At 34.0% G+C, this 17443-nt stretch overlaps 1 pseudogene; it reads left to right on the top strand.

The window, feature by feature from the left end:
• Window positions 1–753: 753 nt before the first annotated feature.
• On the top strand, window positions 754–4461 carry LOC107626944 (cysteine desulfurase 1, chloroplastic-like; annotated as a pseudogene).
• The last annotated feature ends 12982 nt before the right edge of the window (window positions 4462–17443 follow it).

Here is a 17443-nt window from a genome sequence, read left to right as displayed (position 1 = left end):
CTTCTAATTGGAATTAATTGACCAAGAAATTGGCAGTTAATGAATTTTAGAGGAGACTAGAAAGGTCTAAGGAATTAGGGTCTAGTCACATATAGTTTGCCATAAATTAAATCCTACATAATTAAAATAGTTAGTAAGAGAAGTTAATCCGAAAAAATAGATAACTCTGAAGCCTTAACTGCCTTCTCAATATTTTATTCCGAACTTATTTATCTGCCTATCTTTAATATTCTAAATTTACTGTTAATGCTTTTAAACTTCCAAACACTATTTTCTGTTTGTCTAACTAATCCTATCAAACACTATTGTTGCTTAATCCATCAATCCTCGTGGGATCGAACCTTACTCACGTAAGGTATTACTTGGTACGACCCGGTGCACTTGCCGGTTAGTTTGTGGGTTTTAAAATACCGCACCAGCGAGCTTGTCCTCTAGCTCTCGGCGACGTCTCGCTTCTCTTCGAAGGTCTCTTTCGGCCTCTCGCTGATGTTCAGCCTCCTGTTCGAGCTGTTTCAGACGATCCTGTTGTTCTCGGATAGCTTCCAAGATTTCTGTGTTTGAGGGTTGTTTATCTCCCTTGTTTTGAGGTGCATCTTTTGATGTGGCCTCTGTATTTTTAAGCAGGGTTATTTCTTCCAAACCGGAGTTGTGATCGTTGTTAAGGTTGTCCGCCATGATGATGGGATGACTTCTAGGTCCCCGGCAACGGCGCCAATGTTCCGAGGGTTACCTGAAACTGAAGATCGATCTCGGATGAGAGCTGCTGTGGTGGCCAGAGCTGTCGTGTCCGACTTGTTGGATCTGGTGGTGCTGCTGATCCTTGATCACCGGAGGGTGGTGGTACCTGCAAGAGACTCCGATGCTTAAGTTAGCATGGGCTTTGAGCAGGTATTTTGTATAGAATCAGAGTATGAGTTATACCTAGGTGCTCCAGTGTATTTATAGTGGCGAGTGACCTTTCTAGATAAGATAAGTTAGTTATCTTATCTTATCTTTGAGTGAAGTCATCTTATCTTTTAGGGGAGCCGCCTATAACTTTCTAGGCTTTGGCTGCCTTTAGATTGGGCTGTGTCTCTTTGTTTGGGCCTACTTGGGCTTCTTATGGCGATTTGGCCGAACTCTTCAGAGAAGAGGTTGGGGGTCCTGACCTGAGGAGGTGGGTCGCTTTGTCTTCAATCAGCCCGAGTCGCATAGCTCGACCCAGGGTAAGAACAATTATCCTTAATGATATATATCTTTATGAATGTCAAATAACATAATTGTTCAAAAGCCTGAGATCATTTTGTGTGTCTTCTTAAGTTTTGAAGACAGTATTAAGGATTAATTTGAATTTGCAAAAGGAATTCAATAATAGAAATTTGAATATCAAGAAACATTGGGTATCTTTTAGTTAATTAAATTTCCCTAGTCTTGGTGTCCTTGTTAATGTTTATGTTCCACCATTATGTCCAAATCTTGCCCTCATCAAATCCTCCATTCTATATATATATATATTCTTACAGATTATACTTATGGTTGCCGAACATCACAGTGCAATTGTTCCTTGGCAACTACTAGCTCAAAAAGTTGGGGCTGGTTTGAAATTTGTGAACCTAAACCAATATGAAATTCCAGATATGGACAAATTGAAAGAACTGCTGTCAAGGAAGACCAAATTAGTTATTGTCCATCATGTTTCAAATGTGCTTGGTATGTTTCTTATTTCTTATTATGTTTCTTTATGTTGATTGAACAATACTTCAATATGTATACCATCAAAGATCATGTGCCTCTTGGGTTGATGGCTTGATGAACTTTTTATGTCACAACAAGGTCACTAGGTTTCTAAGCTTGCTATATGGCATACTCAATGTTCTTCCACAAAACTTTTCAAATTAGGTATCACTTAGCGTTGAACATTCCAAATTAGTATTTTTTTCCCCGTCATTGAACTTGAAGAAACATATTAGGTATGAAAAGGTAAGAGACGAAACCTATTACTTGGAGAGTCAATTCCAAAATAGCCAAGCTGCTGAAAGGATTGTCTTTAGTTTAAATGGGAGCTCTATGTCTCACAGAGGCTGATAAGTGGCGCTTGTATCAGCATTTTGTAGGGTTTGGTTTAATCACACTTTTAAGAACAGATAGTTTACTTTGCAAATGAATTTGTAAAGTGGTCCTTAATGGAATATGAAGTGGCAATCCAAAACTTATTATATAATGGAATCCACAAAATTTGGTTATTCTATAAGTTAAAAAAAATCTTATTAATATCAAGCAGAAACTAATGCTTAGCGCAGTACTCAATTCCATTACAACCTTAATAAGGTTAAATATCAGTGCATACATCGTATATGAACTGTAACAGCATCCTAATTTCTCTTGCTGTGTTTTTTCAATTTTTAGACTTCTATTTTATGCAGCATTGCAGCTGGTAGTACTTGTTGCTCACTTTTGGAGTTTATAGCTAAAATGAACTAGTTTTAATATATTTGTACAGCTTCGGTACTTCCTGTTAGAGATATTGCTAACTGGGCTCGTGATGTTGGAGCAAAAGTGCTTGTAGATGCCTGTCAGAGTGTTCCACACATGATAGTTGATGTTCACAGCCTTAATGTTGATTTTCTTGTTGCTTCTTCTCACAAGGTTAGGATTGTTAACTTATTTTTGCTTGTATTTCTTTGGAACAATTATAATAAGTTTGTCAAATACTTCTTCCAGATGTGTGGGCCTATAGGTGTTGGATTCTTATATGGTAAAATAGACCTCTTGCCGTCCATGCCTCCCTTTTAAGGTAAGTAATTAGACACGGTATTTTTCTTACGTCTTCTTGTTCAAATAGAAAATGACTATAAAATAAAATTGAAGCCCTATTTTTTTTTTTGGAACCATGATTAATGATATTGTCTTTTGAAGCTAATATACTGATGGCAACCTCGGCCTTTTCTTTGTCTAGGTGGTGGTGAAATGATTTCAGATGTATTTCTTGATCACTCAACTTAAGCTAAACCTCCATCCAGGTTTGTGAACTTGCTTTTTCTGACTCTTATCTTATGGATAGTCTTATGTGACCTTGGGTGGAGATCACAAGTTTGATGAAGAGAATTTGTGGTTCTATTAATTTGCATGTCTATGTCTAATAATTTCTTTGCTTCTATGTTTTTAAAATTAACTCAGTGGTCAGTGTTACTGATAGATTTTAACTTCTCAATCCTTTAACTTCAAAAGGATCAACCATCTACAGTTACTGTTAGTAATAGATAATAAGTGATAGATAATATGTAGTTGTTGTTCTCTTTGCAACTTTTTTCTGTTTGGCATACTATTAGTTGATTGTGTCTAATTATTCGATGCACTCTGATTGTCCTATATTTGAGGCCGGAACACCAGCAATTGGGGAAGCAATTGGTTTAGGAGCAGCAATTGATTACTTATCTGGGATTGGTATGCAAACCATACATGATTATGAGGTAACTTAGGCTTCAATCCTTTAAAGGACAAGCTATTCTATGATTCAAAGAACAAGAAAGATACATGCTATGAATCTATCAAAAGCATTAGCAAGCTTGATGTTCCTCTTAACTGTTTTCTCTTTCTTTTGGGGGGACAACCCAAAAAGGAAAACTGATAGAAATGGTTAACAAAATACGTTCTAAATGAAAATGATCTGTACTTATGTGAGAGAAACTGCACTGTAAATTAAATTTGATAAATCTTTCCACGCTTGTGCTTAGTCACATATGTTGATATTAACAGTTTGTTTGGTGCAAGGTTAACTATTTTGATTCCAATGAAATGTGAAATTTCACAGGTGGAGCTGGGAAGATATCTTTATGAAAGGCTCCTTTCAATCCCAAATATTCGCATTTATGGGCCGACACCTTCAGAAAAAATTAAACGAGCTGCACTTTGTTCTTTTAATGTTAAAAATATTCACGCAATCGATCTTGCAATATTTCTTGATCAACAGGTAAGAGGATAAAATGACCATCCCCAGTCCCCACACACAAAGTTCTCCAAGAACCATTTTTTTCAAGAAAGAAGCTATAGATAGCAATCATGATGATCTTTTGCAATTGTATGCCTGCTAAAAAAAACGTACTATTTAGCATTGGAATTATGATCAGCATTGCATTGAGCATGTTTGGAAATTATTTCTGGCTTGAATTGCAATTGATGATGTAACATCTTTTCAGCATGGAGTGGCTATCAGATCGGGTCACCATTGCACCCAACCCCTCCATCGGTACTTGGGAATCAATGCAAGTGCACGTGCAAGTCTCTATTTCTATAACACTAAGGAGGATGTTGACAATTTTATCCAGGCCCTCAATGACACAGTCAACTTCTTCAGTTCATTCAAGTAATCAGAATGTATTGTTATGTAAATCAATTTTTCTTTTTGTATGTCATCTCACTGTTAGGTCAATTGGTAGGGACGTGCTATCTCAATGTTCTTGAATTAAATTCCTTCTAATGATCTTAGTGGCGGAGGCGTCTTGTAAATTTCGGGTTTCATTGTCTAAATTGTGGAACACCACATCATCAACCTCCTAAACTTGTATGTATAATAAACTTGATGCTGAATTTCAGTATCGAAACAAAAGAATGATGCCTAAGCATTGTTTATACCTAGTCAATATTTAAAATCAATTGTAGCTTATTGGAAGTTGGAACAGGTTACACATTTGAGCACAAGAGATGTTTATTAAAATTTAAAATTTCTGATACTTTTATCAACTTTATTCGTTCACAAGGATGTTAATCTATACTGTCAAAAATTAAAAAAAAAGGATGTTAATCTATGAGAGATGATGTGTTATATTGTCAAGCAGCACAGGCAATGGAGAGCCCTGTAAATTCAAAGACATGCACCAAAAAATCTATTCTATATATGTTATTGATTTCTGTCGAGTTATTTTGGTTTCTTAAAAATATAATCTCAATAAATTTTTCACGTAAAAGATATTCTTTAACTTGCTAAAGCATCAAGATACTATAAATATATTTTTTAAAGAAGTGTAAAGAATACTTGTTAACATGCTCAGGTTTCAGTACTGTTTAAGCGCATATCTGTCCAATGTTTTCAGTATTATTCTTTAGAGAAACATTAAGTGAAAATGTGATTTTATAATCACGTCTCCAAAAGTTTTGTTTTTAAAACTACTATTTAAAAAAATCTTAAAAATAAATACACAATTTGTTATAAAAAATATAGAAAATTTTATAAAAAAAATACATAAATCTTTGAAGAAAAACACAAAAATATAGAAAATTACATTTTTTTTTCTGTTTTCTATTTCTCTCTCTCAAAGAACAAGAGAAACAGAAAGGAAAAAAAATCATCCTTTTTAAAATTCTACTTATTTTCTTCTATTTTTTATTTTGTTTTCTAAACAAGAAAGTTGAACAAAGAAAAAAGAAGGTGAGGGGAAGAAGACAAATGGATCATGAAGAGAGAATTAGAGGAAGAGTGAAGCTGATCTTTAAGTTGCATATTTTTTTGTTCTTTTGGACTCTTGGTTAAATGTTTAATTAAACAATGACTTATTCACTTAGTACCATTCTATTTTTTTCCTCTCAAATATTGTCTGATTTTAATTACGCACATAATTATGGAAATATATTTTGATTTTATATAAATAAAAATCATTGGATAAATGATCGTTATTAATTTCTTTTATCATACTATATTTTCACTAACAGTTGTTTTTCTTTCTTTTTTTTTTTTTTTGAGAAGGGTTGTTAATGAAAAATAAATATATTACCTAACTTGACAGTTGACATTTAGTGCTTGTTTGGGGTCGTTAAGTTGATAAAAAAAATCTTTTTTCAATAAAAAAATACCTGAAACCTAGTGGCTTTATTGGTGTATCCCCCAGCCCATATAGGGTATCAGGGTAAGCTCTTAACTCTTTTTCATCCCATCTCAGCTTATCAAACGATGGTTTGAATAGGATGTCGGCCGAGCTCCCCTGATCCACCAGGGTTCTGTGTAGATGGGCGTTGGCAAGGATCATAGTTATCACTACCGGATCATCATGTCCGGGAATAATGCCTTGCCCATCTTCTTTAGTGAAGGAGATGGTTGGGAGGTTGGGGGCTTCACCCCCGACCTGGTAGACCTCCTTTAGGTGCCTTTTGCGAGATGACTTTGTGAGACCGCTTCCCGCAAATCCTCCTGAGATCATATGTATATGTCTTTCCAGGATTTGTGGTGGTGGATCTTTTCGGTCTTCCTCCTCTCGCTTTCTCTTGCCATGGTAGTCCGACCTTTCCATGCAATATCTGTCAAGCCGACCTTCTCTGGTCAGTTTTTCTATCATAATTTTCAGGTCATAACATTCTTTTGTTGAGTGACCATATAGCTTATGGTACTCGCAGTATTCGCCACGACTTCCCCCTTTTTTATTTTTAATAGGTCTAGAGGGAGGTAGCCTTTTGGTATGAAAAATCTCCCTGTATACATCAACCAGGGAGATTCGTAGAAAAGTATAGGAGTGATATCTCCTGGACCTTTCAAGGCCAACTTCTTCTTTTTTCTTGGGCTCTCTCTCTTTCTCTTTTGATGACTGAGAGTGCCCAGATCGCCAACTTGGTTCTCATATCCTGGCGTTATCTTCCATGTTGATGTACTTCTCAACTCTTTCCTGTACATCACTCAAGGAAGTCGGGTGCCTTTTTGAGATGGACTGAGAGAATGGACCTTCTCAGAGTCCATTTACTAGGCCCATAATCACTGCCTCTGTAGGCAGGTCTTGAATCTCCAAGCACGCTTTGTTGAATCTCTCCATGTAGTCTCTCAGAGGTTCTCCGATCTCCTGTTTCACTCCCAGGAGACTCGGCGCATGCTTTACTTTGTCCTTCTGGATTGAAAATCGCATGAGGAACTTACATGAGAGGTCATCAAAGTTGGTAACCGACCTTGGGAGGAGGGTATCGAACCACTTCATCGCTGGTTTTGTCAGGGTTGTCGGAAAAGCCTTGCAGCGAGTAGCATCAGAGGCGTCGGTTAGGTACATCCGACTATTAAAGTGGCTTAAGTGATGCTTTGGGTCTGTGGTCCCGTCATAGAGGTCCATATCAGGGATTTTAAAGTTTCGAAAAACTTTTGCCCTCATGATGTCCTCACTGAACGGGTCCTCTCCCCCAAGGGAGAGTCTTCTCGGTCACTGCGAGAGTTTCGACCTCGGAGAGCGGATTCTAGTCTCGAGAGCTTTTCTTTGAGCTCTTTTCACCGTTCAATCTCACATCTCAGGTTTCTCTCCGCTTTTTGCTGTTGCTCCAGCTCTTGTTCTAGTTGTTCCAGCTGCCCTTGGTGGCCGTGGAACAATCCCATGAGCTCGGTTGCATGGGGCTGTCCCTCTTTTTCCGATTCGTGTCCCTCATAGGAGTTTCCCTTTGGGTCTTTTACCCCTGAGGCGCCTTCTCTGTGTTGATTAGTCGCTCCTTGGTGAGTGACTATAGCCCTATCGTTGTTACCAGCGTCTTGATTCTCTTGCTCCGAATCAGACGCTGTGTTTCCATCTTCGTTCAAGTTGTCCGCCATCATAGGTTGAACTCCAGGTCCCTGGCAACGACGCCAATGTTACGTTGGGTAACCGGAGGTTAATAAACTGGACTTGCAAGGTTGGCTCAAACGTATGAGCGAGGTGGTCTCCGACTTGGTTTGCGTCTGGGAGCCGCCGCCCGACTCGTGTGTATGAAGGAATGGGGGGTGGTATCTGCAAAGACACTCCGATACCTAAGTCAGCAAAGGAGTAAAGCAAATTTAGCGAATATTGGAACTTAGAGATACCTGAGGGGTGTCAGTGTATTTATAGTGGTGATTCAATAACCACCGTTGGAGTAGTTCCACCTTTTGAGGTGGATAACCGTCCATTTATCTTAGGATAGTTGAGATATGCCTTCTGAAAGTGGGTTGAGAGATTTTAGGGGCAGTTACTTATTTGAATAAGTGTTATCTGCCAGTTATCTCTCGAGTCCAACTTCTTCGTGAAGGAGTCTATGTTGAATCCGACCTCTTCCGAAAAGGTCGGTGGAAAGCGAAGGTCAATCTTTAGATTGGGCTTCTTTAATTCCTTTTAGACTTGGGCCCTATTGTTGGGTCAGGATATGAACAGTAATATTTGTCAATGATAAAGATAAAAATACTTAAGTTTTATGTAAAAATAAATAAAAAGATGTTTTTTCTCCATCTTTTTCTAATTATGTATAAAAATATTTTAGTATAAATGATTCACATATCATATTTTTATTTGTTCATATTTATATTATACTGATACAACGATACGTATAATTTTACGGGAGTAAAACACTGTATAAAAGGTAAAGACATTGTTATAAAAAAGTATTTTCTATTTTTAAAATTTAAACTTAAAAATATTGGTTTACAACTTAAGATGATTTTTTATTAATTTTTCGTAGTATCTCTTAATCTAGTAAATCAAAAATTGATATATTATAGATCTAAATTTTATTTAGAGATTTATTATTAACTAATAAATGACTAACTTAACCAACAATTTTTTGAGATATTACCATCAATTTATGTAAAATAATAATAATATGATATGATTTAAATTGTGATAACAATTAATCAAATAATCATTGGTAATAAGCTCTGATATTGTTTTTTCAACGCGTTTGTAATTGAGCGATTGTTTTTTAATACATGTATACCGTTTGGTTTGTTAAACACAAATTTTTTTAAGATATAGTAATACATAAGAGTATATAAAATATATGTTTTTAATATTTTATTTTTCTTTTAATTTAAGACACTAAAACATAATTTATAAGGCATAAATTATTTTAATTTTATTTTTTTTTAATTCTAAACTTGTCTTTTATTCGACTAAATTTTCGTAGTGGTTCTGAGATTAACGTCCTGCACGAAAATCGTTCTTGAGATTCCAATTACATCAATTACATTTCTGAGATTGGAAAAATTGCACCATATTAGTCTCTGACCTGTTTTCCGTTAACGACGCGCTGACGTGGCTTGATGATGTGGACCTTTGGTGATACGTGTCACCTCATGGTTTGACCACATGTAACGGTATGATGACGTGTTGGTCAACGACACGTGGCATGCTAACGTGGATGGTTACGCCACGTGTCATAATGCTATTTTGCCACGTGTCAGATTATGCCATGTGTCACAATGCTATTTGTCCACGTGTCATCCACTATGTCTTCGTTACATGTGTACCAAATTGGTCCCTTACTTTGTATCAAATAACTCATTTTAATCCCTGAAATTAAATGTCGTGCACCAAATTAGTCCATTCATCAGTTTTTCTCATTTTTTTTTTATAAATTTAACATTCTCAATTTTTTATACACTAATTTTAATTATATTTTTTATTATAAAAATTTTTCTAATAAATTTTTTAATTAATAATTTTAACTTGTATCATTAGAGCACATGTTAACTAAAATCAAAACTTTATTATTACTTCTTGTGTTTATTTGTATCTGTTTTAATACTGTTCAAGTCATGGTTACAATAAGTACTTATATTGATTAATAGTATAATATATGAAAAAGCCACCTAGTTAAGTTATAGATAAAATGAATTATTATAATCGACAGTATAAATCTATCTTATTAATTTAGTGAGAAGTCAATTATATAGAAAATTAGACATTTTTAAAATGGATGAGAATAATAAATTTATATTAGTTAACAAGTGCCTTATCAACTATTCTTAAAATATTTATTAAAGTGTTAAATATTAAAAAAAATTGTATTAAGGAATATTATTATACTCTTTACTTACACTCTTTACTAAATTAATATCAATATCTCACATAATTCTTTTAATAAAATATTGTAAAAAAAAATTATATAATTAAAACTTAAATTTTAAAAATATTTTATAATAATACTTGTATTTAAATAACTTGTGAAAAGTTAAAATTAAAATTAGTGTATTCAAATATATAATGAGAATTTTAAATTTATAAAAAAAATGAGAAAAAACTAATGAAGGGACTAATCTGGTGCACGACATTCAATTTCAGGGACAAAAATGAGTCATTTGATGAAAAGTAAAGGACTAATTTAGTGCACATGTAACGATGACATAGTGGATGACACGTCGACAAATAGCATTGTGACACGTGGCATAACCATCCACATCAGCATGCCACGTGTCGTTGACCGACACGTCATCGTATCGTTACACGTGGCCAAACCATGAGGTGACACGTATCACCAAAGGTCCACGTCATCAAGCCACGTCAGCGCGTCGTTAATGGAAAACAGGTCAATGACTAATAAGGTGTAATTTTTCCAATCTTAGGGACGTAATTTGTGCAATTAGAATCTCATGGACGATTTTAGTGCACAACGTCAATCTTAGGGACCACTATGGGGATTTTATCTTTCCATCCTCTTCTTTCTTAGATTAAATTCCTTCCGGCACCCCTTTCTTCTTCTTTCTTTCTTCTCTTTTCTTTATCCACCACTATTCCTGTCGTTCAGACGTTGTCCTGGCACAGTCACCCTATTTTCTTCCTTCTTCCTTCTCCCTTCCACCTTTCAGACACTATTTGTGAAGATGACACTATTTGTGAGAAAACTTTGAAACATTCGAACGCTGCTTTTTTAGATTTTAGACACTATTTAACGATTTTTATTTCTGATAAAGCCCTAATTTATTATCTAGATTACCCACTTGCAAATTCTCAATTTTTGAGTGAAGTTAGCATTAGTAACAAAAATAACAGACCTAGATCCCTTTAAAAAAGTTGTCGATAGGTATTTGAAGCACAAAATCCTTTGTGAAGGTACTTATAGAATTGTCTATAAAACTATTGATACTCGTCTAATTTTTTTTTACTGTCTTTTGCTATCTGATTCAACTTTTAAACAAATTTATTGAAATTTTTTAGTGAAAAGAACGATTTATTGTATGTTCAATTTTCTGGGTTATGAAAATTGGATTTTTTTTTTTTTTTAGTTTATGCAAAGAAATTTACTAAAATCAAAGAAAAATACATATATAAATTTTGATTAATGTTTGATAAATTGATCAATTATATTATAAAGAACCTGTTAAATATTGTGTTGTCTTGTTCGATTGAAGTTTTTAATTTGTTAAATAATTGTAAAAAGAATAGTAGTGGTAATAATAGTTGCAGAGAAGAAAGGACAGTGATGGGTTTTTTTTTTTTTATAGGAATAATATTAATACTTATAATTTATTATTTTATCCAGTACATAACTATCAAAGTAAAAAATTTTGTATTTCTGTCTGAATTCATATATAAACCAAACATAGCCTAATTGTACTATTGAGAATTTGAGATGCATAGCCAAAATTAAATTTATATTTAAATTCAATGGCTAAAAATACTAATTTTTGAAAGTATGATATATTTAAAATGCATCCTATTTTTTCATTGCAAAGAATATGCAATGTACGTTTGGTAGATATGAAATATATCATAAAATTAGAAATAAGAAAAAACATGAAGTAAGGGATCTATCTAGCCACATAATTAAATATCTTCTTTCTTTGTATCATAATATCTGTTATAAATATTATATTTGTGTATAAATCACATTATTATTTAGTTATATCTCTCTACATTATTGGTTTATGAGGTAACATTCTAAAATCAATATTTAAAAAAGAAGAAAGAATAATCAGGTATATTTTAAACAATTACTCTAAATACTTTATTCTTCTCCTCTCTCTTTATTTTATCTTATTCTCTCTCAAACCATCAGTTATTTATAGAGGTATATTATTGAAAAATAATTGATAATTATTGTTCATATTTTCTGAAAAGAGTCAAAAGACAGTCTTTTCAAAAAAGAAAAAATTAATGGAAACATCGATTATATATTATATCCAATAAGAGGTGGTAGCGAAAAATCCAAGGTTGTGGGTAGACAACATAAATAATTGCCTTTTATTTTTCTCTACCAATTAACCTATAAGAAAATTTCTCAAAATTTTAATTATATAATAAATTCAAACAGAATTTAACTAACATGGGTTCATAAAGCATAAATTAAAATTGTTAGTAATTAAAAATTTTAAATAATTTATTTTAATAAATACACAATAAATATATTGAGAATTTAAATTTTATATTTTTCTATAAATATTTTTTTAATTAACAATTTTATCATGTGTCAGGGCATATATTTGCTAGATTCATTTAAATATTACTAAAAAATAAATAAAGAAGGACATTTTAAATTATGTGTATTAATATAATTTATTTTATGACAAATTATCTTAAGGACCAGTAAGATATAAAAAGCTGTACATAAAAACAATATTTTAATGACCAATCATATGAGATGTCTATTAAAATTGATTACTAAAATTAATTATTAATATAAAATATATGTAAAATATAAAATACACATTAAAAATGAGTTAAACATATATAGTTATACAATTAAATATATCAAACGATACTTACTTAAAAATAAAAATAAATTGTGTTTTTTGTTAGTCTTTCTGTATCTTTTTTATTAGGATAGATACAAAATATACTAATTTAATGTCTTTGGATACAATGTCTCTGTTTATATCTTATCTATCAAATACAATTTTGTATCTCAGTGTCCCTGTTTCAGTGTCCTATCTCTATAAGCAAACGCAGTCTAATTGAGTTAAGAGGGAATGGATCCTCTCAATTGTTAAAAAAAAAATTAAAAATGTAAACTGTAATTTTTAATCCTTCATTGTTCTCTCTCATATTTGTTATTGGTTTCACTTATAAAACTAACAATGAGAGATCATACTTTATTTTTTTAATTGTTAAAAAAATTGGAGAACATCTATTCCGGAGTTAAGACCTTGTATTCCAATCAGGATTCAAAATTTAGAAACGCATTTAATTACAAATGTGGATTGTACCTTAGCTAAAATGGGGAATACTGTACACATGAAGTGAGGAAAAACGTTGAAGTGAATAATGCGTTGTTAAGATTTAGCTTTCATATGATTATTAATTTATTATGCATGTTGTGAGCACCAAGACATAAACAAAAATAGTTGATGTTCCAAGATGTGGGGTGGGTTCGCTTTTACCAACCAAATAATGCACAAGCACCACGTAACATCAAAGAACTCTACTATACAGATTATGCAGCACTTGTGGAGTGATGATATCCAAGGGAAAAAAAATGATTGTGTGGAATGGAATTAAATTGAATCTAGCAATTATGATAAACTATACTTTACATTAGAACTAACAGAAGGTATATATACCGTAACACCCTATCATATAGAATCTTATGCTTAAGTCATAATTTCGAGATGATAAGGTATTACGACCTCTAAAATAAAATTTAGTACGTATAGTAGTATGAAAATTGAATATAACTAGGAGCCTTTGAGAAGGGGTAAAACAAAATCGCAACTCGAAAGCGCAACACTCCGATCGATAACGTAACGAGATGCATAAAGGATAAGCCATCGCGAGATTATATATATAAAGGAGTGCCAAAAACATGAATATCAAAACTCAAAATCCGGTTGTGAAAATAACCAGTCCGAGCATAAAAAATATATACATGTAAATAAAATGAGAAACCCCAAGGAAACCCAAAGGAACATAAATACAAAACCTATTCTCCAAAAACCACCTCTAAGAGGAGTCATCACAGTTTGTATTATTAGTGGAGATAACAAGTATCTAGCAAAACACATAAACCAAAACAGAGTCTCGAGAACAAAGGATCTTCACTAATCCAGAAGTCTCCAACATGCCTCGGTGAGGAGCCTCACGTTCTGCATCTGAAAACCACAAAATCTGCATAGGTGAGAACGGAAGGTTCCCAGCATGGTAACAGTTCCGATATATTTAACATGTAATATCCTGGGAAAGTCGAAGGCAATCCTAGAACTTCCACCAGATAAATCAAAGCTTATAAACAGTCTAAACCATAAATGGCAACTGACTAAAGATCTTCAGTCTAACTAATACTCCCCTTTCCAAATCCTTCAGACCTTCCAACCACCAGCAGGAGTATAATGTGGCAAACACAATTATATCAGACAAGAGATATACAAATAGGAAGCAGATATGGCATTTAGACAATTAGCAAGTAATATGCAGATAATTAGGCAATCTCAAACAATTCACATAATATGCATATGATGTATGCCTGTCCTAATGGCTGATGAGTCTCATCTGTCGGTTACAAAGCCAGCCCGACAAGTCCCGGTAGCTAACCGTTGGACTGTCCCTCTGTCGTGCATCCCCAACTCGAGTTATACTCAACATAAATCACAATTCATATCCAACACCCTCACTGGTGTATATTCACGGGGGCGAGCTCATCCGGAACTTTCACAGTGTCCGGCCACACTTACGACATAGGGTCAGCAGAGTATCGAGTCTCCACCTAGAGCACGTGGTGGCTAGCCACTGCTTTCACCCAGGGAAACTCGTATCTCAGATAGTGGAAGTGCAACAATTCACATTTCAATCAATAAGCATATATGAATTTCATACTCAGCCATAATTCAATAATGGCTCCGTCGTAACTCGGCAATAACCCAGCCATCAGGCTCATAGTTAAATCCATAACCAGCCAATTCATTAACAATCACAGCCTTTTGTCCCATGGCACAAAAAGCACTTCCACCGCCATCCTCCGTATCTCATACGATCATATTTGATCATCATTGATCATTAGTTATCCCCTTCCTTTATTCACAAGTTACCACATCCCCTAGCTCTTTTCCCATCGCTAGGCATATCATAATAATTTAAGACATAAGGGGTGAGATCGGAGGCTTAGAAGTATGAAATTTGGCTTTTAAAACTCAAAAATCAACTTTGGGATGAAAACAGAGTCACGCGTGTACGTCGCCCACACGCACGCATGGAAAGCCAAAAGTGTATCGACGCGTATGCGTCGCCCACGCGCACGCGTGGATGGAAAAACAGCCAAGGGACGCCTACGCGATAGCCACGTGCACGCGTGGTTGCATTTGTGCCCCACGCACAAGACTAGCACAATTCTCGCACAACTCTCGAAAAGTTGGCTGAGCATTTGGTGCAGCCCATCGACGCGTATGCGTAGGCCACGCGCACGCGTGGGTGCGCGTTCTGCCAAAAATTTTTCTAAGTTAAAAGCTGCAGAATTCACAGTTTCAAACCCCAATCTTCCGACGGGCATAACTTCTCCGTTTCAAATCATTTTTTGCCCGTTCTTTGAATGGCATAAACATCCCGGATCCAAATTCATTTTTAAACAAGTTTGGCACAAAACAAGAATCTGGAGTTCAAGTTATGCTCCTTCAAAGTATGCCCAAAAACCATATTTTCATACAAAACCACAAGTGCCATTTTCAAAACAAACCAATTTCAATCCTTTTTGAAATCAACTAAAACATGCTAAAATCACTTCAAACCTCCTCAACTCATACATTAACATGTTTATCAACAATGACAAAATACCATCCCATCATTTTAATCCATTTCACTCAAATAACACAACTTCAAACATATTTTCATGTCATATACTCTTTCTCATCCCCATTTCCAACAACACCATATCCAATCAACCATCATTACATATAATCAATATCACCCTCACCATCAACATGATTTTATCCACAATTCAACCTCAATCAATCATCAAGCATATATCAAACATGCATAATTCTCATACATCATACCATCAAAACATGAATATTCATAATCATATATATGACCACACAATATATCTCAACCATTCAACAACCTCAACAATTCAATCCCTATCTTAGGGCCTCTAGCCTAAGTTTTTCCCACCACATTACATTTTAGATACAGGAAATCGAGACCATACCTTAGCCGATTTCTCCGCTCAACCGGAGCACTTCCAAATCACCTTTTTCACAAGCTCTCAAGGTTCCAAAACCACCAAGAATGGATTTTTGACACACCAAAGCCCTTCTCCAAACTTTCCAAAATCTCAATCAAGCTTCAATATTCACATACACACTTCCTAAGCCACAATTATCATACCCAAACACAACATCTCAATACCCAAACATCATAGAACAACAAATTATACTATGGTTGAGAATCTTACTACACCCAAGGTTCAAGGAGACAAGATTAACCTTCTCCTTCAAGAGAGTTGGGTCCTATAACAACAAAGAGCCCAAAAACTCAACACTTTTCACCATAAAATTCGAAATCAAGGCTGGAAATTAGAAGAGAAAATTGTGGCTTACCTCAAAATTGATTGTATGAGTTTTGTAGAGCTCTTCACGGTGAACGTGTGGTCATAAACGGTGCGACAATTGGAGCCCTAGATCAAAAGTTATGGTAGTTTAAAGATTAAACAAGGGTTAGAACTTGAGAGACTGTTCTTCCCCCATTCCTACTCCATTTCAGCGTGAATTAGTGTGTTGTGAGGAGAGAGAGTGCTGAAAATTAGGGTTTTGGTTTAGTTAGGTTGGGCCAAGGGTCCACTATAGGTCCGGTTGGTCCGGTTTGACCCGTTCGGTCCAATCTTGGTCTGATTTCTACAAAATTGGTATCGAAATTATCGTCTCAATCTCCTCTATCATATTAAGTCATAAAAATCATATTTTTGGCTTTCTAGAATAAATTCTCATTTATGAGTTAATTAGTCATTAATTAACCGGATTTTACATACACACTTTCCTCAAGTAAAAGATTTTGCATCCAAGTAAAATCATATTAATTATGCTACATATTTATAGAATTTTTTAGAATTCTTATGATCTCATTTCATAAAAATAAATATTTAGATATTATAATAAAAAATAAATTAATTAATTAAATAACTAAAAAGATCTAAAAATATCTGCAATATCTAAAAATTGAAAATATCTAAAAATTATAATGAACCAATTTATGAGATCTATAAATAAGTCATCATGAATTCATTGTAATCAACTAATAAACACATAAAATCTTATTAGTCTTTATATTCTCGCCTTAATTTATTAATAATATAATTATCAATCTTCTCAAACCATTCATCCAAAGTACTCCTTCATCAAAACTATCATTAGTATTTTTACTACACTAATTCAAGTCTATAATACACTAAACCAACATCAATCTATTTCACAAAACTAATAGTGACATCAGAACTACGTTCGGTCATCTATTAGGCGTAGAATCTTTCTTCTTAACTTATCAACTATACATATCTATCACATTATAACTTACTGAAACAAATTTTACCATAATCATGACTATCTCGACTATAAATATTCTCGTGCCCATATTGTCAGAAGACAATTATAAGAACTGACATTCTCAAATGAAAACCTATCTACAAGTACAAGACTTGTGGGATGTTGTCCTCGAAAGATTCACCATACCAGAGAATCAAGCAATACTTTTTGCTGCAGAAAAGAAAAAATTGAAGGATGAATAATAAAGAAATTATATTACTCTATGCTACCTCCAATAAGCTGTAACGAAGACAATCTTCTGATAGCGGAAAAATTAGA

This window comes from Arachis ipaensis, chromosome B2 (assembly GCF_059453495.1).
Source record: "Arachis ipaensis isolate K30076 ecotype BB chromosome B2, ASM5945349v1, whole genome shotgun sequence".
NCBI lineage: Eukaryota > Viridiplantae > Streptophyta > Magnoliopsida > Fabales > Fabaceae > Arachis > Arachis ipaensis.
Note: the sequence above shows the minus strand (reverse complement) of the source record. Positions and strands in the feature narration are given on the sequence as shown.